The sequence below is a fragment of the Canis lupus genome, chromosome 27 (assembly GCF_011100685.1).
Source record: "Canis lupus familiaris isolate Mischka breed German Shepherd chromosome 27, alternate assembly UU_Cfam_GSD_1.0, whole genome shotgun sequence".
Lineage (NCBI taxonomy): Eukaryota > Metazoa > Chordata > Mammalia > Carnivora > Canidae > Canis > Canis lupus.
In genome coordinates, this window is record NC_049248.1 from 36,156,125 (window position 1) to 36,178,082 (window position 21,958).

Consider the following 21,958-nt stretch of genomic DNA (forward strand, 5'->3'; position numbering starts at 1 on the left):
GGGATCAGGTGAAGTATAACACAAATCAATGGTAAAAACCCAAAAAGTACATCTGAAACAATACTGTAGACCAACCAGAGGCAACTAACCAGGAAGCTAAAGAAGATGTGGATCCTCTTATGTGCACAGGCCACCTCTGAAAGGCCAAGATGGACCATATCAACATGATCACATAGTCATTTGTTTTATGGTTGTAAAGATATTTTGTACTCTGATTCTTTAAGAAGCACCCCTCCCATATTACATAAACCACAGGCCCCACAAAACCTCAGTCAGCTCCAGCTCTTCACTCTTCTAAATATACTTTTTATGGTTCTTTTTGGAGGTGAAGGAAGCTATTTTTTCTACTAAATGTAGAGGAAATGCTATCTCTTAGCTTTGTCAGCACATTGCTCTTGGATATCTCCATCCTGTCACCCTGATAAAGCAAAGGAAAGATGAAGAAACGGATGAATGAATTCCAACTAGTTTAAACTTCTAATTGAAAAGAGAAAAGAATAGTTTTTGAAGAAGGCTAATTTTATTTCACAGGATGCTACTGGCCAACAAATAATATTCGTGCACTCCAAAACACATACTGACATTATAAACTCCTGGCTATGGAGAAAAAGATCAAGAAAGTCCTCATTGTATTATCATCCTCCTTTGTACTAAAACAGCTTCTTCCAGAAGCAAAGAAAGGAAAGGAGTGGGCAGTAGATGCCTCAGACTGTCCCCAAAGTTTTATTTTGGTTATGATTTCACATAGCAGGACTGATGAGAAAAATGCTAAGATTAGTGAGGAAGCATAACTATTTAATAAAATGACATCTGCTTGAAAGTCACCTTCAAGAATTCAACCTTTTCAAGTGTAAAAGCACTAAAAAACCTCAAAGCTTTCCTTCATAAGGTATAAATTGAGCAGAGTGTTTCTGGGGCGGGGGAAGAGCATAGCACATTTCTCATATCTTGCAAATGCAGGTGCAAAACGGGGAGAAAATTGTGGGAAACAAATGATACAAATAATGAAGCAAAAGATCACCAAACCTGAAACATTCTTGAATTGATAGTCCTTAAACTTAACATAGAACATAAGTTTCTGAACATTGCTTCTTCATTTTAAATTTATTTATGCACAACATGAACATATTAAAGAAATGCAATATCTAACATTGTTACATTCAGTAATTATTAGAGAGGTTTATTCGGCCACATGTTTATGCATTTCTATTCTCTCTGGTGCTAGCACAACTAGCTAGCCCCAAATGTCTGTTATATGATGCTCATCAGGATTTCTAGGTCATCTACTTTGTCTCAATCAAGTGCAATGTTCTCTTCTTTATTTTAGCCACACTTAAAGCAATAATGTAGGAGTAGTGAAATGCCACTTCACTAAGGAGCTTTATTTTAATCTCAGATACTTTAGAGCAATTCATGTTCTTTATACTTGACCTGGTTTGGTTAATAGACAATTAGAAGTTATGACTAATGTTATACCCTTACTATTTACTTATTGTTTCAAGTATATTTCAATTGTAAAGCTGACTAGATGCATAGTAGGTTATAATATGTAAACACATTGTGATTTTTATATTAAAAATTTATATGACTAGTATTCTTCAATGACTAATCAAAGTAGTTAAATACTTCAATCTGTTTTCAGAGCTTCCTTAACCCAAAAGAACTCACATATGGTGGTGGAGAATCCTTACTACCCTTCAACCATCCTCTCCCTCTTCCATAATTAAGGAACTTCTGACATTTTAGTCAGACTTAAGGATGCACGGAAAATGAACTACATTTCTAGTCTCCCTTGTACCTTAAAGTGGCATATGACTAAATTCTAGCTAATAACATGCAAGCAAAACCATTCTTTAAAAATAGCTGCTTCTTCTCCAAAAAGAGCTGGCTCACACCATTTAGTCCTTTTTACACCCATTTTTTCCTTCCTGCTTTTTAGAATGTGGATGGAGCAGCCAATTTGGACCATGAGTAGACTTTGGAAATAGAAATCTATGTATTATAGAAAAAGATAGAAGGAATATGGTTCCTGAGGGATTTGTGGAACAGATTCCCCCTGTAGCATTGCACTGCCCATTTTGGAATTTTATTGATACGTAAATAAATTGTTCTCTTTTTGGAAACACTGTTATTTTGGGTTTCTATTACTGGCAACTGAATATTATCATGTCTAATACATGATATTGCACCAGCTAATTTCCCTGGTCTTCAGTGCTAAATACTAAGATACTTCTCTATCATGTACATCCTCTTTAAATGTCTCAGTATAGGAAAACATTTTTGTATACCACTTACAAGCTTTACAATGGCAATGAATTGCTATTTATGTCTGATATAAAATAATGCATATCTAAATTTACTGCAGCTAGCTACAGAAAAAGCTAATGAAAAAGTTCCTTGGACCTTTTATGGGAAGCTAAACTCTGCATGTGACACTCTAATCAAGTATAAGTTCTTAAAATTTCTTTGTTATCAACTGGCCAATAATTTATCTACATCATAACTTTTGAGGAAAGGAATCAGACAGGAGCCTGTTATGGAACTTCAGATACCCTTGGCTGAATGACACCTTCAGAAAATAAAGAATAATAAGGCAAGTTTTCATATATGGATCCAAACTCCAGATATGTTGGACTTCCTTGAGCTAATTTATGACCATGATAGAGTTTTATCAGTATAAATAAATGAAATAATTAGGCCCAAATTATGTCATGAAAAAAATAGTATGATTAGTTGAACCATTCATTCATTTATTCAATGAACATTTATTAAACTTCTTCTTTGTATAATTTCCCATGTTGATTTCTTCCTACACACAAATAAAATAACCCTCTGCCAGAACATCGCATTTTTATATGTAAAGAGAAGTACTTGCTTCATCATTGTAGTAGAAATTGTTATAACTAGCATTTTTAAATTGATGACTAAAAATAAATCAGTTTTAATAAGAGCTGTTAAGCCTAAGGTAATAGTATAGTGAGACTATTTAAACCATTCTGATTCATTTATCAAATAAAAATTGCAGTAGTTGTACTACTGTTTCATAATTGTAGATAATGTATTAGCTCATTTAGTAAGTATGGTTTTTTTTAGGTTTTGTTTGTTTGTTTGTTTTTAGCAAGTATGTTGACATGTGTACACACACTTCTGATTGACTATTCAGTGTTACATTTTATTAAGTTACAAAGAACATGTATTGAGTAAGACAATATTACTTCCCTCATACATAATGTGCAAATTGGAGAATGACTGACCAGGGTATTTCACTAGAATTAGATTGAAATAAAAAAGGACAGAGGCGGGATCCCTGGGTGGTGCAGCGGTTTGGCGCCTGTCTTTGGCCCGGGGCGCGATCCTGGAGACCCGGGATCGAATCCCACATCAGGCTCCTGGCATGGAGCCTGCTTCTCCCTCTGCCTGTGTCTCTGCCTCTCTCTCTCTCTCTCTCTCTCTCTCTGTGACTATCATAAATAAATAAAAATATTTAAAAAAAAAAAAAAGGACAGAGGCTGCAGGAGCAGAATGAAGAATTCAACTATAAAAGGGTAAATGTTAAGGCTTGACTAAAGGAGATCGAAGTAGGTAAAGATCCAATAAAATCAAAAAAGGCAGGCTGGAGTTGGCAAGTACCTTGGACCCTAATTAAAAACCAGGTAGATAGGCATCAGGGAGGACTTGAAACTATACTAGAAGACTGAGACGACCAATGAAAGATTCTGAGTAACATAACAGCAGAAACTCCAGCCAAAAAGCTTAGCAGCAAGGGCTCAGGTTCCTACTAGGAGACTAAGAGCAATAGGCATAAGCAATCAACAGTAAAAATGGGGTTTATTGTTGAGTTGAGGAATCTGTGAGCCTAGAGCCCCCTATATGTTCAGATCAGGGCTAGAATTTGTCTCATTGCAAGAGTATGGTGTGAAACTTCAGAAACACTTGGCTGAATGATACCTTGAGAGAGTAAAAAATAATAAGGCAATTCTTTTTTTTTTTTTTTTTTTTTTTTTTTTTTAATAAGGCAATTCTTGATATAGAGATCCAAACTCTAGATATGTTAGGCTTCCTTGAGCTAATTTATAAGCATGATAGAGTTTTATCAGTACAAACTGATACTGATATCATTAAAGTTGCCAAATTGTGATCCCTTAAAATCAAGAGGTAGGATAACCTAGTGGAGACCCTGATACAATATTCTTACTTTGGTAGAATTAAGTATTACTGATTAGTCTTGCATCTTCCCAAGGAAAATGCATAATTTACATTATTTTTTTTATTTTTATTTATTTACGATAGTCACAGAGAGAGAGAGAGAGAGAGAGAGAGAGAGGCAGAGACATAGGCAGAGGGAGAAGCAGGCTCCATGCTCCAGGAGCCCGACGTGGGATTCGATCCCGGGTCTCCAGGATCGTGCCCTGAGCCAAAGGCAGGCGCTAAACCACTGCGCCACCCAGGGATCCCATAATTTACATTATTATTTGGAATCTGAAATAAGACATTTGGTTTCAAATGTGAGAATATGAAGTTTGCCCTTTAGGCCCTACATCTGATAGCCAAACCCTGAGAGGGAAAACCCAAGAGGTTGAGTCACCTTAAATCAAAACAGCCACTGTCGATGCTGCTATGAGAAAAAAGCAATCAGAACACAGAGATAGGCAGTATCTTAAGCTCCCTACATCAACATAGAGAGGGGCTCAGGTCTTTTATGGACACCAAAAATTTGTGCCAAAATCTGTTTATTTAGCTTGATATAGGACTGTAGCCTACTGAGTTTTCATAGAAATTTCTATCTTACCCAAATTTTACCTTCTCCTGAAATTCTATCATCTTTCAAACAAAATAGAATCCTGGTTTTTTAATTTAGATTGATAAAAAAAAGAAGCAGAGGTAGGGGTGTTTTTCAATCCACATATAGTTTAATATGTGAACTTTCATTAATGATATATGTGTGATTATCAACAGGTAAATCGTTCTGCTATCATGAGCATAAAAAATACTAAAGTTTGAACAAACAATAGATAAAGAGATAATGCCATGTGAAAATCAAAGAGCAAGATTTCTAAAAGAAAGAAAGGAAGAAATCTAAAGTAAAGGGGTAAAATTACAAATGGGCTTTCAGACAAGCTGTAAGTACTCCAGGCCATGAAGGATGATTGAAGACTTGAATTAAAAACAGATTCAACCAACAAGAAACATATTTTGTAAGGAAGGACAGATGTAATGGCTTGAGGGGAAGAAAGGAAGTAAGCGATGGAGCAGGGAACATGAAAGAGTGACTCAGCTATGCAGTCACAGAAAGGTGATCAAGAGAAGATGAAGTTGAAAAGTACAAAACGAATAGAGACTGACTTTGCAAGTCAAGCAGGAAATTTCAAATTAATTTCAGGGTTCACTTAGACATTGTGAAATGGTAGCTGATACATAAATACATAATTAACCCTCTCCTCTTCTTAAAATTCTTGAGATAGGAAGAGGGAAAGTTTGCAGGGAAATGAACAGGGAGAAACTCAAAGAAATTAACAGCTGTCTACACATAAGAAAGCACTAGTAGGAAAAAAATTCAACATGAGACAATTCATCTATCACCAAATTTAGTACCATCAATATGCAAAGTACTGTGCTATGGAAGAATGACCTTAGTTCCACCTCTTAAAATATCATCTCATGCAAGCTCTTGGCTTCTTTGAGCAAAAGGATCTTTATCCAAAAGGTGAGGATAACAACATATATTTAACAGAATATTATCAGGACTAAATCCAATAAATTGTGGTAAATTGCTATGTAAATGATATGCATCATTGTTGAAAAAAAACAGTAGCAGACATTTATTTCAGAGTATTTTTAATCAGAAGAGAAAAAATAAATAATCTGAAGAGGAAACTACTTAGACCAGTAGTCTTGTGCCCCAAGGGAAACAGTGAGGGAGCAGGAATTCACTCAAGGCAATCCAGCTAGAGTCCATGATTCTAAAATACTTGGGTATACTGCATTAGCCCCTGATTTCAGGGAATCTGTAATCTAGTTTAGGGGAAAACATGTGGAATATTGAATAATAAGATAACAAAAAGACATTATCATAAAGGAACCCATGATCCCATATTAGATGAATTTTAGAGACAGGGAGATTTGTGCTGGAATGTTCCTAGAACACCTCCTAGAAAAGACTTGAGTTATGCCTATAAGGATGACTGGAATTGGATAATCAGGATGAGGAATAAGAATAGAAGAAAACAGAAAAATAATGAGGCTAAAAATTTAAAGCACAGATATTCAGAGTACTGAGTCTGTTTATATTAAAAAAAGAGCTAAAAAATGTAATATAAATTTTAAATGCTACTTACATTGCATTGAAATGGAAGAAACTGGCCACAAATGATGATACTGTTCCACCACAGAGGATGTAACTCTGAAAACAATTCATTACATTATTATTTGAGGGATGGCTAAAGTAAATGACTATGTGATATACTTATCAGAGACCAAAAATCAATGGAAGAAAATAAAAGCCAAAATAAACACAACAATAATTTTGTTAAAGGAATTATTTTCTATTTAGACAAAACAATACTATCAGGAAATAACCTAGTTTAAACATATTACTCCCTACTTTTCATGCTTACTTCAGATTTAAGCAAAAGTATATTGTTTAAAAACTGCTTCTTGGGGCACCCTGGGTGGCTCAGCAGTTGAGCGGCTGCCTTTGGTTCGGGTCATGATCCCGGAGTCCTGGGATCGAGTCCCACATCGGGCTCCCTGCATGGAGCCTGCTTCTCCCTCTGCCTGTGTCTCTGCCTCTCTCTCTCTCTCTGTGACTATCATAAATAAATAAAATTAAAAAAAAAAAACTGCTTGTTTTCATTGGCCTTGAAAGAAGTTAGGAAAACTTTAATATTAAGAATTTTTTTTTAATTTTTATTTATTTATGATAGTCACAGAGAGAGAGAGAGAGAGAGGCAGAGACACAGGCAGAGGGAGAAGCAGGCTCCATGCACCGGGAGCCCGATGTGGGATCCGATCCCGGGTCTCCAGGATCGCGCCCTGGGCCAAAGGCAGGCACCAAACCGCTGCGCCACCCAGGGATCCCAATATTAAGAATTTTTAATGCTATTTGAAAAACTCCTAGACCTTATTACAACCTGGTCTTACGAAGTATAAAAACTGCATTGTACCATCTCTACTTATTTTGTGGGAGCTTTGAAAACACTGAATTGAAACTCAAAGTGGAATCACAAATATAAACATGCAAGAGAAAAGGAATCTGTGTTTAAATTAAAATTAAGCTGACGAAAGTTGCTTTCAGGGAACACAGATCTAGAACAAATTCTCACTCTCTTCATCTCCCTCATTCCTCTTCTTTAGTCTTCCGGCTCCTGCCAGAAGTGCCAAATGTGAATGCTATCTCTGTTGAGTTAGAAGCATGAGAATATTGTTCAGGTGGTCCTTGGGCAACTTTTGGTAAGACCCTACCACATCATTACCAAAACTTTTCTTCCATTGAAGCATTTCTTATGAAAATACAAATAGTATCTGGCAGGAGTAATGCATTCCACTATTAAAAGCATGATTAACATTTCATTACCAGCTTAGCTACCTATTTTCCTAGTAGGACTTATCTCCCTGGATGACTTACTTGAGAGAATGGGAAATTAGGGAAGACTTTGGCATGGCTTATATATTATTTAGGATTCTTTAGTAACAAGCAACAGAAACCAAACCTGGCTAGCATAAGTCAAAAGAAAACATAAAGATATGAGCAGCTTACATGCCATAAAGGAGAGCTGAAGAACAGGCTGGAAGAAGTAGAGCTAGACGACTCCAAAAGACCTTTCCAACTCCATGTGTCCACAAGTGCTCAGATATAAACAACAGTCACTACTTCACACAAGAGTCAATTCCCACAAGAGTAATTGATTTGCCTTATTCGAGTAGCTTACCTTACTCTTGACAACACTGCGGAAGGTCAGAGGAAGCATTTGGCAGGAAGAATTTCTTTGGTTTCTGTAGGAGAAAATAAAAGATTTGGATTTCCATCATGTCAGTACTGCACACAACAAAAGAGTTTATTTGAAAAGAGCAAATCAGAGTACTACTAGGAAAGGGAATAGAATCTGGGCAGCCAATGAAATCAAATATCAAATAGCTACAATACAAAGTCTTTATGAATGGTTCCCAAGTGAAGCAGCTCTGGACACCAAAAGTCAGTGTCCTAGAAAGAAATAACAGCTTTAAATGTATATTTATTCAACACATAAAACATAAATTATTGAAACAATTCATTAGTTATTGTTTGAGCAATAGCAAAAATGACTGAATATAGAACGTATTAACTAGACACCAAAAACCAGTAAAAATGTTATACCAAATAAAAATAACAGCATTAAAAAGAAATTTAATGGATACACTAAAAATACACAACTAGGTAAGAGCACAGGCCCTGGAGTGACCCTGAATAAGCTACTCAATCTCAAATAATTCATGTAACTATGTGTGCTACAAACACTGCTTTCATCCCAGAGACAAGCCAAAATTCTTGACAGTGGCATATGTAACATTTACAAGTCCCTGCATAAACCTGAGGTACACATGAGGTCACTTCTCTTTTAGGTTTCTAATTAATTGTTTAATATCATACTGTCTTTTTAATAGGAAGTTTAGGATTTCCTTTGGGCTCTTCCTTTCCCCGTTCCAAAATCCTTCTCTATGCAGTGGAAAAGAGGCTCATTCTGTCTTCTCCACTGAAGCAGAGAGGAAACTGATTCTGCCATTGTTTCTTTTTTGTTATACAGTATTACTGTTGAAAGCTAGTTCAAGAGACTGTCAGACTGTGCATGTCCACTGGTGACATGCATCCCTGCTCAGGTAACCTCAGGTCATGAAGAGAGGATGAGCTCACTCATCCAGATATAAACTCCACGGAGGTTGCCCCACACTTGGTTCCCAAGCTTACACAGAGCTGTTTCCATTCTTTACCACATTAAAGACTAAAGACCTAGAATTACTGACCTTTTTTCCTCAGGATCTGAGAGTGTTTTGCTTTTATATTCTACGAACTCAAAAACTTAGATTACATCATCTTCCCCCTGACAAGGAGCATTCTCAAAAATTGTCCTAAGAAATGAAATCCTCAGTCTCTCCTAGACATGACCACCCCTTTTCCCCACACACACTTCTGAAGGAGTCTACATTCAGTGTCTCTCCAATATGGTTCATTGGGCTATGGGAAACTCTCCAGCTGATTGTTAAATAATCACTTTTGACTTCTCTGTTCTTTGAAATCAAGTTTAAGCACAATTTTCTTATTCTATCTATAATGCCAAGTAATCCTCTTTTGTGAGCACATGCTAAATCAGTTATATGAATTCTCTATTTGCTTCTCAATGCATGAAGAAAAAAGTCCATGGCCTTTAAGGCCGGCCCTACATGATCTGGCTCACACTGTTCTGAAGCTTATCTCATACCATACATCCATTGCCCCAGTGACACTAGCCTTCACTTTCTTCCTTGAAGATGCTACATTCATGTCCTGCTCATCGCCTTGGACTTGGCACTCCCTTTTGAAGGCTTTCCCATAACTCTTCAAATGGCTGGTCTAACTTCACTTCTTGGCTTCAGTGTCACCACCTCAGAGTCCTTCCCTGAATTCCTTCATCATAGTCACTCTCTAATTACATCACGCAATTTTATTTCTTCTGTAATCTTATGATTTATCTTTTTTATTGTTCAGTTTGCCATCTCCTACTAGAAGTGTCCTTCTTCTTGTTTATTGCTGTTTGCAACTCCTAGAAGTTGCTGAAACTAGTAGGTAATCAATAAATATTTCTTAAATAAAATGAACTAATCCATACGAAGCATTGCTTTTTGTCGTTGTTGTTAGTATCTGTTTCTCTATCTGTAAAGATGAAGATAACATCTGTGCTCTGGGAGGATCAAATAAGAAAAGAGCTTATGAGAGCCCTCTGATACGATACTATTACAAACATGTAATTATAGCTGTTCATAAGATATTAGAAATAGAGAATTGATAAGCACTTACCTACAGGCTCTGAGCTCCAGGGCAGGAAGTGTATCTATTCCCCTTATCACCATGTATTCCATGCTTAGCATAGGGTTGTCTGCCGTGTAAATGAATATTTGTTGAATGAATGGATGAATCAATAAATAAGCACAGTAACTCTTTGCCTCCCGAAAGACTTCCATCTAAAAAGAATAAATTTAATTGTAATCCTTAATGAAGAATTACATCAATATTTTTGTGTTCTTTTTAAGATTTTATTTATTCATGAGAGACACAGAAAGAGAGAGGCAGAGACATAGGCAGAGGAAGAAGCAGGCTCCCTGTAGGGACCCAGATGTGGGACTCAATCCTAGGACCTCGGGATCACAACCTGAGCCAAAGGCAGATGCTCAACCACTGAGCCACCCAGGTGCCCCAATATTTTTGTGTTCTATTCTTCATTTATTCATTCATAAGAATTATTGGGTGCCTACTATGTGCCAGACACTGTGCCAGATGCCAAGGATACAATGATAAAAACTAGCAAACCAACCAACCAACCAACCAATAATGTCCCTGTCCTCATGGATCTCAAAGTATGGTGAGAGCTATTAGTCAATTACTTACAAAATTATTATGCATAACTATTTAAGCTAGATGTTCTCAGACAGAATATATATTTTGGTTATTAAAGAAAATAACTTTTGTTAAGAGAGAACTGCATCCAGGAATATACAAAATAAATTGATATTTTTGATTCATCCACACAGGGGTATTAAATTAACTACAGAATGATTCACATCTATAATTTGTTTTCAGGGGAAATTTCCTCTAACTCTCTTTATCCTTCATACTTCATCCATTTCTCTCCACTTCACCACCCCCTGTCTCTGGCAACCACCAATCTGTTTTCTATATCTATGACCTTGATTTTTTTCTTTTTGATTTCACATATAAAAGACATGCTGTGGGGGATCCCTGGGTGGCGCAGCGGTTTAGCGCCTGCCTTTGGCCCAGGGAGCGATCCTGGAGACCCGGGATCGAGTCCCACATGGGGCTCCCAGTGCATGGAGCCTGCTTCTCCCTCTGCCTATGTCTCTGTCTGTCTGTCTGTCTGTCTGTCTGTCTCTCTGTAACTATCATTCATAAATAAATAAATAAATAAAAATTAAAAAAAAAAGACATGCTGTGATTTTTTTGTCTTTCTCTGACTTAAATTCACTTAGCATAATGCCCTTGAGGTCCATCTATGTTGTTGAAAATGGCAAGATTTCATTATTTTTTATTGAATAATATTCCATTGTATATATTTATATACCACGTTGTCTTTATTCCTCTATTAGTGAACACTTAGATTGTTTCCATTTTTTGGTTATTGTAAATAATGTTGCAATAAACATGAGGGTGCATCTATCTTTTCAAATTAATGTTCTCATTTTCCTCAGAAAAATACCCAGAAATTAGATTGCATGATTATATGGTAGTTCTATTTTAATTTTTTGAGGAAACTATACTGTTATCCATAGTGGCTACACTAATGTACATTCCCATAAAGAGTGGACAAGGGTTTCCTTTTCTCCATATCTTAGGCAACATTGTTATTTCTTGTCTTTTTCATAATAACCATTCTAACAAATGAAAAGTGCTATTTCATTGTGGTTTTGCTCTGCATTTCCCTGAATGAATGTTGACTATGTTCTCATGTACCTCTTGGCAATCTGTATGTCTTCTTTGGAAAAAATATCTATTCAGATCTTCTGTTCATTTTTAAAAGCAGATTTTGTTTTACTATTGAGTCTATGAGTTCTTCATATCTTTTAGATATTAGTTTCTTATCAGATACATTATTTGCAAATATTTTCTCCCATTTAGTAGGCTGCCTTTTCATTTTGTTGATGGTTTCCATTGCTGTGCAGAAGCTTTTGAGTATGATGTAGTTCCACTTATTTTTGCTTTTGGCATCAGATTCAAAATATAATCACCAAGACCTTTGTCAAGGAGCTTACCACCCATGTTTTCTTTTTAGTTTTACGGTTTCAGGTTTTTAATCCACTTTAACTTTTGTGTATCATGTAGGATAGTGGTTGAGCTTCATTCTTTCATGTGGCATTTAAGCTTTCCAAATATCATTTACTGAAGATGCTTTGTTTTCCCCTTTGTATATTCTTGGCTCCATTGTCATAAGTTAATTACGTATGCATGGGTTTATTTCTGGGCTATTTCATTCCATCAATCTGTATGTCTGTTTTTATGCCAATACCATACTGTCTTAATTACTATAGCTTTGCAATATAGTTTGAAATCAGGGACTATGATGCTTCCAGCTTTGTTTTCTCAAGATCACTTTGTTCAGTTTTTGTGGTTTCATACAAATATTAGGATTATTTGTTGTATTTCTTTGAAAACTGGCATTTGAATTTTGATAGTGATAGCTTGAATCTGTAGATTGCTTTGGATAGTGTAGACATAACAATGTTGATCCTTCCATCAGCATGATACATCTTTCCATTTATCTGTGTCTTCTTCCATTTCTTTCATTAACATTGTGTAATCTCAATATACAGGTCCTTCTCATCTTTAGTTAAATTTATTCCTAGGTATTTCACTCTTTAATGCAATTGTAAATGAGATTATTTATTTCTTCTTGTAATAGTTCATTAGTGTATAGAAACAGATTTTTGCATATTAATTTTGTATCCTACAATAACTTTACTGAATTCATTGATTAGTTCAAAACGTTTTTGGAGTCTTTAGGGTTTTCCATGTATATTGTCTGCAAATAGTGAAAGTTTTACTTCTTCCTCACCAATTTGGATGGCTTTTATTTATTTTTGCTGTCTGCTATGGCTAGGATTTTCAGTACTATATTGAGTAAGAGAGGTGGGAGTAGACATTCTTGTCTCGTTTCTGATCTTACCGAAGCTTTCTGCTTTTCACCATGGAGTATGGTTGGCTGTGGGTTTGTAGCAAATGGCCCTTATTATTTTGAGGCACGTTACCTCTATACCCATCTTGCTGGGCGTGGTATATGTGTTATATACCATTAATATGGTACACCACATTAACTGACTTGTGGATGTTGAACTATCCTTATCACTGGAATAAATCCCACTTGATCATGGTACATAATCCTTTTAATGTATCATTGAATTTGGTTTGCTAATACTTTGTTGAGGATTTTTGCATCTAAGTTCATCAGGGAAATTTTTTTTTTCTTGTATCAATCCTCACCTGGTTTTCATATTAAGAATACAAACTTTTTTTTAAAGATTTTATTTATTCACGAGAGACACACAGAGAGAGATAGAGGCAGAGACACAGGGAGAGGGAGAAGCAGGCTCCATGCAGGGAGCCTGACGTGGGAATTGATCCCGGGTCTCCAGGGTCACACCCTGGGCCGAAGGCGGTGCTAAACCACTGAGCCACCAGGGCTACCCAAATTTTCCTTTCTTTAATGTGTTTTGCCTTGAATTCTTCCTAATCTGATCATGCCTTCTGCTTTCTGTTTACCTTTGTAAACAACCTTTGTTTACAACCTTTGTAACAACCTTTGTTGTTTGCCTTTGTTCACAACCCTATATCCAAACATTAAATACTTGTGTTTTAGGTGAGCCTGTTGAATCCAACATAAAGACATAAATCCATTAAACTTTCTGAAAAAAAAAAAAAAAACTTTTCTGGAATTATGTCAATATAACTGTATTAATGTGACATATATTTAGTCTCATTTCTATCACAGATTTTTTTTTTTAATTGACAGTTTTTGCCAAAAGCCAACATGGAGTTAGACATGGAATAGATTTACTGAAGGTAATGCCTGTGAAAGAAAAAGGTGAGAGGGAGCAGAAAAAAAAAACTCGTTAAACCAGAAGACAAATCTGAACCTTGAGAAACGGGAAAATAAGGACAGTTGGGTAGGAAGAACCCAACTTCGGTAGTGCTCCGAAAACACTGTGGCTTGTCCTAAAGGGAGAGCTCTAGACAAAATTGCCCATTAAGAGAGTATCTCATTGGGCGGCAGTGGCCAGCTCTAATACTCAGGCCTTGCTAAGTCACTGGCTGGAGCTGCAGAAGAGAACATGTCCTTAGCCCAGGTGCTGTAGCACATCCCCAAAGTGTTACAGCTTGAGGCTATCGGTTAGCTGCATACCTCAAGGCAGGGTCACTCTTGAAAGAGTATCTGAGTAAAAGAGCTCCATGGCTGCCACACAGATAATATTTTATTCAAGTAAAATCTACATGCAGTGAAATGTATAAATCTTAAGTGTACACAGTTTAACAAGTTTTGACAAATTGCAAATTCATTTACTCAATCCCAAAGAAGATAGAGTATTTCCTTCACATAGAAAAATTTCCTCAAGCCCTTGGATCCAACCCTCCTTACTTCTAACCTCTGCTACCCACCTCCCCTACACATACACTATTGTAACCACTGTCCTGATGTATATTACTATAGTTCATTTTGCCTGCTTTGAACTTCATATAAATGGAATCACAGTACATTCTCTTTTGTTTCTCGCTTCTCTCACACAATACGTTTTTGATATGTACACATGTTGTTGCATGTACCTTAAATTTTTATTTCATTTTATGAATATACCATTTCTTCACTCACTTTTCTTTTATAGACATTAGGGCTGTATGCAATTGACTATTATAAACAAAGTTACTGTAAATGTTCTTGTATAACATTTCGTAATTTTTTGTGGACATATTTGCATCAATATTTAATATATACTTAGGAGTGGAATTGCTGAGGCGTACAGTAGGATACATTTAAATTTATGAGAAACTGCCAGTTTTCCAAAGTATTTATACCATTTTTCTGTGTTTTGATTGGCATTTAATATAATCTACATACCAATTTGGGATGAGCTGACATCTTAACAATATTGTCTTCCAGTCAAATGAACATCATGTCTCTCTCCATCTTGAACATCATGTCTCTCTCCATCTTCTTAGGTTTTTTTCTTTCTTTCAGAAGTGTTTCATTGTTAATGGCATAGAAGACGCATAAGACTTTGTTAAATGTTTGAAAATATTTCATGTTTTTATGCTACTGTAAATAGTATTGTTTAGAACTTTTCGTTGTTCAACTATTCATTGTTATTACATAGAAACAAATTTTACTTTTGTACATTGACCTGTATTCTGTGAACTGGATAAAACCATTTTTTAATTCTACTGTTTGTTTTACTTTCCTGGTAGATAACTTTGTATTTTCTATGTACACTATCACAATTTTATTCTCCTTTTCTGTATCAATTTTATTCTTATTGTATTTTTCTGTCTACTGTTTTTGGCGCCTCAGTTTCATCTTCATTTCTCTGATGGTTTTGCTTTTGTCTTCTGCCTCTTTCTTGAAATCTGCTATTTCAGATTTCCTCTCCTCCTTCTAGCATTTGTTTTCTTTCTTCTTCCATTTCTTTTTTTATAGCCTTCCTTCGAAGAAATGATTGCTTTACGAAAGAAAAAATCGTGTGTGTCACGATTTTTTTTTTTTTTAAAGTAGGCTCCATGCCCAGCACGGAACTTAATGCAGGGCTTGAATTCATGACCCTCAGATCAAGATCTGGTGCAAAATCAAGAGTGGGTGGGACTCAACCAACTGAGCCATCCAGGTACCCCATAATTATCTTCTTTATAGTCACCTTTTGGTGATCTGTTGACAAATTTTGCACTTCTCTTCCACATATTTATCTTACAGTATCTTTGTATTGAGGTTGTGCTCAATGTCCTTTATTACTCATTATTGAACGAATTGAATATTCCTGGACCAGTTATTTGATGAAGATGCTAGGTCAGGGCAGAAAAACCAAGATAATCTTTCATCATTTATAACTCAAAGATTCTCTCTTCTGCTTTCTACAAATACAACACATTATTGTTTACAATGCTTTGTTTAGCCCCAAACCAGATATAGCAGGGTTTTTGCCACCACAATTGACGAGGGTCAATTTCTCAGACCCTTCTTAAAAAAGAGATATAATGTTTTCTCTTTTAGGGCAGGCCCTATATCTTCAGGAAAAAAAATGTGTATATATATATATATATATATATATATATATATATGTATTTAATGTGTGTTATTTTGAGATGCTATTATTGTACCCATTTTCTACTTTTTTTCCCTTCTTACCATACATTTGTCCAGGTCTCAGCTGCCCTTGTTAACTCTTACATATTAATAAGTTCATTTATTATATTGTTTGCACATTTAAAAAAATGTTAATTTCCCTATTGCTTTTATATGATTTCCAGGAGGAGGAAAAAGCCCATGTGTACAACCATATTCATATTATAAGTGACCTGAAGGTATTTTGGCAGAGACCTAAGTTTAGCTCTCATCTTGTAGACTTATGCTTTGTCTACTTTTAGATGACATTAAACTCAATTGTAAAACCAGTAACCAACGATTTAAAATGTTAAGTTCTCTAACTTGTCTAATTAAATGCATGTAAAATATTTCCCAACAGCTCCTATAAAGAGAAATCTTAATCAACTGCAATTACTAGAGCAATTCAGCTGATTATAAAAATACCTTGATTTCTCATGTAGAAAGTGAATGCATGATAAAATAAGTATTCTAACACTCCAAAAACAAAGAAAATTATAGGAGAGCCCCCAGCTTTTCTTAGAGCATTAAAACATGAAGAATACCTAGTATAGTTGGATGACCTGGGAGGAAGTTATAAGAACAAAGATATATTTCACTGTGAAATTAGAGTAGGCACTGAAGTTGAAGGCTGGCTCCTAGTGAGTTTTCTTTTGGGAACGCTAAGCAACCATCAGTACAAAGGTCACAGAAGTATCTTATGAAACCAACGACTTATGACTTTTTGTGGCTATAGAACTCATCAAGTCAGTTTTGTCAAATGCAGACTGAGAGCACAGGGGCATGAACCAAAAAGAGAGAAAAGTAAAGGTAAAGAAGAAGGATATAAGTGAGAGTATTCATATTTACAAATATTAACACTTTCTAATTTTTTTAATGTAGCCTTAAAATGATTAAAGATAATGAAGAATTTTCTCCTCGTCCTCCTCCCCAACTCCATCTGGCTCTATATAATGTAGTGTTCCCCAAACTTTTCCCCTCCAAATGTAGAAAATGGTATCTGTATCACACTAAAGTAGACTGAAGAGATTTTAGGAGTATGAGTTAGTGAAAAAAACATTGCCGGGCAGCCCGGGTGGCTCAGCGATTTAGAGCTGCCTTCAGTCCAGGGCGTGATCCCGGAAACCTGGGATCGAGTCCCACATCGGGCTCTCTACATGGAGCCTGCTTCTCCCTCTGCCTGTGTCTCTGCCTCTCTGTCTCTCATGAGTAAATGAATAAAATCTTTAAAAAAAAAAATTGACTTTCTTTATATAAACATGATCAGAAAACGAAATGCATACAACTAGAGAAGATACTGACTACTGAGTTAAGGTTTCAAAATGAAGTATTCTGAAAAAAATTTTTTTTTAAGATTTTATCTATTTATTCATGAGCGACACAGAGAGAGAAGCAGAGACATAGGCAGAGGGAGAAGTAGGATCCCTGTGGGAAGCCTGAGGCAAGACTCGATTCCAGGACCCCAGGACCTGAGGCAGATGCTCAACCACTAAACCACCAAGGCGTCTCAGTATTTTCAAAATTTTAATGAGAAATTTGAGCTTATTTCTCTAACCACAGTGTTTCAGCAATGGATTTTTGTGTGTGAAATGGCTATGGTCAAAATGTATCATTAAAAAAATTAGTGTGGCAGTGGCTAAAACAGTAAATTTTGAATCTTTTTTTTATAATTATTCAAAGTTTGCAACATTTCAAATTATGTTTGAAGAAGCTAACAGCTCTTCCTAGTCTTTAAAAAGTCAATGTTAAAATGTTTCACGATAATGTAAATAATTCTTGTATTTTTATCAAATTTCTCTTATCAAGTAAATCTAATCAGGGAGCTTTGATTTGTAGAACACAGACTAGAGCAATCATCCTGCATTTAATTTGGATATTATAGCTGTTTTTATTATTTTAAGGACTATTATAGATACTATACCACACAATTCTAACTTATAGAAGACTAACATTAATCAATATATTTACCCTTTTGTACAGATAACACAACAACCTTAGATCACTAACTCCGTTTAGCTCCCCCTCAGGCTCTATGTTTTATTATTCTTTTGTAACCCAGAAGATATTATAGACATTACCATTTTACAAAGTCAGTATTTGTTTATGTTTAACCACATACTTGCCACTTTTCTTGTTCATCGTTCATTCCTCTATTTTAGGCTTCTGATTTAGGATCCTTTACCCATTGTCTGAAGTCTTTTGTTGTTCTTTTTGTTTTGGAATTTCTTCTAGTGAGTCAGTACTTTGTTGCAAACTTCCTCAGTTTTTAAAATATATCCCATCATTGCTCTGGAGAGCCAGCTATCACTCTAATCATTCCTTGAGAATAATCTTTCCCTGGCTGCTTTTAAGATTTTTTTTTTTTTAATTGATGCTCTGCATATTCACTATGGTGTATCTCAATGCAGCTTTCTTTTTACTTACCCTATTTGGGATTCACTGGACTTCTTAAATCATATTTTATCATCTTGCTATTTTCAGAAAATTCTCAGCCATTACCTATTCAAATGTTGCCCCTACCTCATTCTCTCTCCTTTCCTTCAGACTCCAATTAAATGTATTTTAAAGTTTCTCTTTGTCCTCCATGTATCATCTCTGCATCTTTTTAAATCCCATTTTTGTTCCATTCTGGGTTTCTTCTAAACTCCTCTTTAGTTTACCAGTTTGCTTTTCAATTTTGTGTAATGTTAATTAACAAGTCAATTAATTAACAAGTTTTACGTTTTGATTATTAAAATTTTCATTTCTAGAAGTCTATGTTCTTTTTCAAATATGCTAAATTGTGTTTTAGCTTCTGGCTCCCTACACACTTTCAAGCTTGTCTCTTAGTATCTTACTTCTTTAAAAAGAATAAACATGAGATCCATATCTAGAATTCTGAAGTCCTGCATGTCTATTTATACTTTCGTTCCTGTGGGCTCTCATTCATGATGCCTTGCTTTGTTCTGTGATGTTCACTGTCTTTGAACATTTACTCAAAACCTGGATAAGGTGACTTCATTCAAAAAGAACACTTGTGTTGGCTTCTATGATGTGACCGGAGTCACTGTCATTTAATTTCAAACCAAGTTCATGGCTTAAGGGTCTCTGGATTCTGTAAGAAAAAAAGATCTGGTTTCTAGCTTGGCTCCATGTTCTACCTTTCTCAAGTTTCTTAATTGGACTCAACCTCTATGTCCTCATCCATAAAACAAAAATAATTAACAGTACTTATTCTATTGGTTATACTAATAAGTTGTAAAATGCTTAGCACATAGTGCTCAATTATTGACAGCTATTATCATTACGTCATTTAAAGTGAATCTTCCCCCAATTTGCCTTAATGTCATAAAGAATTAGAAATATACAGGTCAGCTCAGAGATAGGCAGGAATTAAATATCCACTAGTTAAGCAAAGTAAACAACTGAGACATTTTGTGTTAGGCTTCAGCAGCACAAGGAAGTTATCACCATGGGCCTTGAAACTAAAGAGCTAGGTTAAATTCTCTGCAATGTAGAGTAGCTAGAGATTTCTTTTGTAAAATGAGAATAGTTACACTCCTTGAGCTTATTTTGAGCAGTAAATGAAATTCTACAATGCATTTAATATTTAAATAAAAGGTAAACATCCTCTGGGTAATATAACAAAGATAAAATTATTTTGACAATTCTGTAAAAGTGGAAAAGCAATCTAACAAGACCCAATTCTCCTAAACTTTCTGTGAGGGTAAAGAACTATTTTAGAACTTTCCTGAGATTATAAATATTATAATATATATTTACCAAATAAATTTACTAAGTTATGTTTGTGGTATTTATTCAGCATTTTTAACCTATTATATGTTAGACACTGATGAGTCCCTAAGGTAGAAGGATGAATGCCTTTGAATAGTTAGTAGATGAGCCAGATTTTAGTCAAATAAGTATAATGCAATGTGACTAATGAGACAGTACAGACATAGACAAGTGTTATGAGAACATGGATTTCACAGACACGGTATTTAACCTAAGCAGAAAAGACATTCTACCAACAAGAATGGGAAGTTGAAACGTAGAACATAGGAAAACGTACTATATTTGGGAAGGAGCAAAAAGAGCTACAACAAAAGGTATGTTTTCTAGAGTAAGTGGAAGATGACACTTGAAAGAATTTGAAGTCATACTGTGCGGATATATATCTGCTATGTTTAGGGGTTTGGACTTATATTCCATAGATACTGGGAAGCCACTGAAATGCTAAATAGCCAAAACACAATGACGGGACCAGATTTCTACTTTTACAAGTTTAACTGACATTAGTACACAGGATGGACTGATTAGAATGAAGAACAGAGGCAGTCAGCTAGAAAATTATCACAATAATCAAAACTAGAGAGAATATGTACATAAAAAAACACAACCATCAAACGCTTCACTATGAAATTAAAATTTTCTTTCAATGCCTTGGGAAATGCTCTTTAAATTAGGAATAACTGCTTCTCAAATTTTCTAAAATGATTTCTAAATAGGAAAAATGCATTATTATCCACATACCATAAAAATTTATTAGATTTACCTTAAGATTAATTTACTGAAAAAATGCAACCTAAATTAGTTTCCTTTTGAAAATCAGATGCAAAAAAAAAAAAAAAAAATTGTACTATAACCGAAAAAAGCTTATAAAGGTTTGTTGGAGTGTTTTTTTTTTTTTTTTTTTTTTTTTATAGAAATAGTCTTCTTCTTCTCTTTTTAGAAAAGAACACTAGTCCTTTATGACTAGGGGTGGGGGTGGAAACAATAATCAGCTAAGATTAAAACCCTATTGTAGTGAAAAGTTCAGAATCCTGACCTAACTAGTCTATGAGAATGCCAGTAGGGCTCATCAGAAAAGGAATAAAAGCATAAAGAATTGAATCCTAACCCTCTACTCCCCACCCCCCATCCTGCTGCTTGAACACCCTCAGTTAAGGAGTGACCAGTTCTTTGATCTCTTCCCTTTAAAAACAACTAAATAGCTCTTGTTTTGACTCCATAATTAAATTTCTTCCTTGTAACAGGGATTTCATTTCTATATGGGTAATTGAGTTGGGTATTAAGGAAACTGATAATGAAAAAGACAATTTAGTATCTCATATTTTATAATACTTTCTAAGATATCTCTAAACTTAAATAATATCATGGATGCCCTGACTTCTTTCCATGAGTACAATTTCTCTTTAGTAAGACAGGGTCTATGTACACAGGCAGAGTAAATTAGCTCCCGCCTCACAGCAGCTGAGAAAATGAATTGCTTAAGAAGATTAGAGTCATTTTCTTTACTTAAAGATATTCCTGACAACCCACACTGAAATTACACAAGATTAACTCCATTAACACCATTTCCCATTCTTTAGAGTAGTAGCTTTCGAGAAAGCAGCATTTAGACTGAATAGTTCAAAGCATATTTTAAGAAGAGATCTCAAAATGCTTAGAAATGCTAATATAAGTATCATTGAAGGATTCAGGATGAAGTGCTGAGAGGTCAAGTAACATATTATCGGCCATACAGTGAGCTACACATGAAATGGAAAAGACATTGTTTGTTCTTATCCTTGTCATTTAGCCTGCATATCCTTTTTGCAGATAACATTTCAAATTAAATGATATCTGAAAGGATATGACACTGTTAATCCCTCAAAGGCAGAGATATTACCTGATTTATTTTTGTCTTCCCCACAGTATCATATAGAGTGCTTTTAATTTAGGGGTACTCAAATATTTGTTGATTATTATGTCAGACATTTGGCATTGTTTAGTGGCCTATCAAAAATAGGCAAAGCAGAAGGGCTAAAACAATACCATAAGACTTCAAGCTAGAGGTGCCTGGGTGGCTCAGTGGTTGAGCATCGGCCTTTGGC

The 21,958-nt window shown here is 35.3% G+C and overlaps 1 long non-coding RNA gene across 1 annotated transcript in view; it reads right to left on the reverse strand.

The window, feature by feature from the left end:
* The window catches only part of LOC102156873, an 80,783-nt gene extending 70,572 nt beyond the window's left edge, over positions 1 to 10,211 (reverse strand). The window contains exons 1-3 of the long non-coding RNA XR_005379661.1: positions 10,028 to 10,211; positions 7,929 to 7,992; positions 6,336 to 6,400 (exon numbers count right to left, since the gene is read on the reverse strand). This is a non-coding gene — a long non-coding RNA (uncharacterized LOC102156873). The remainder of the gene's footprint in view (positions 1 to 6,335; positions 6,401 to 7,928; positions 7,993 to 10,027) is intronic.
* Between the last annotated feature and the right edge of the window lie 11,747 nt (positions 10,212 to 21,958).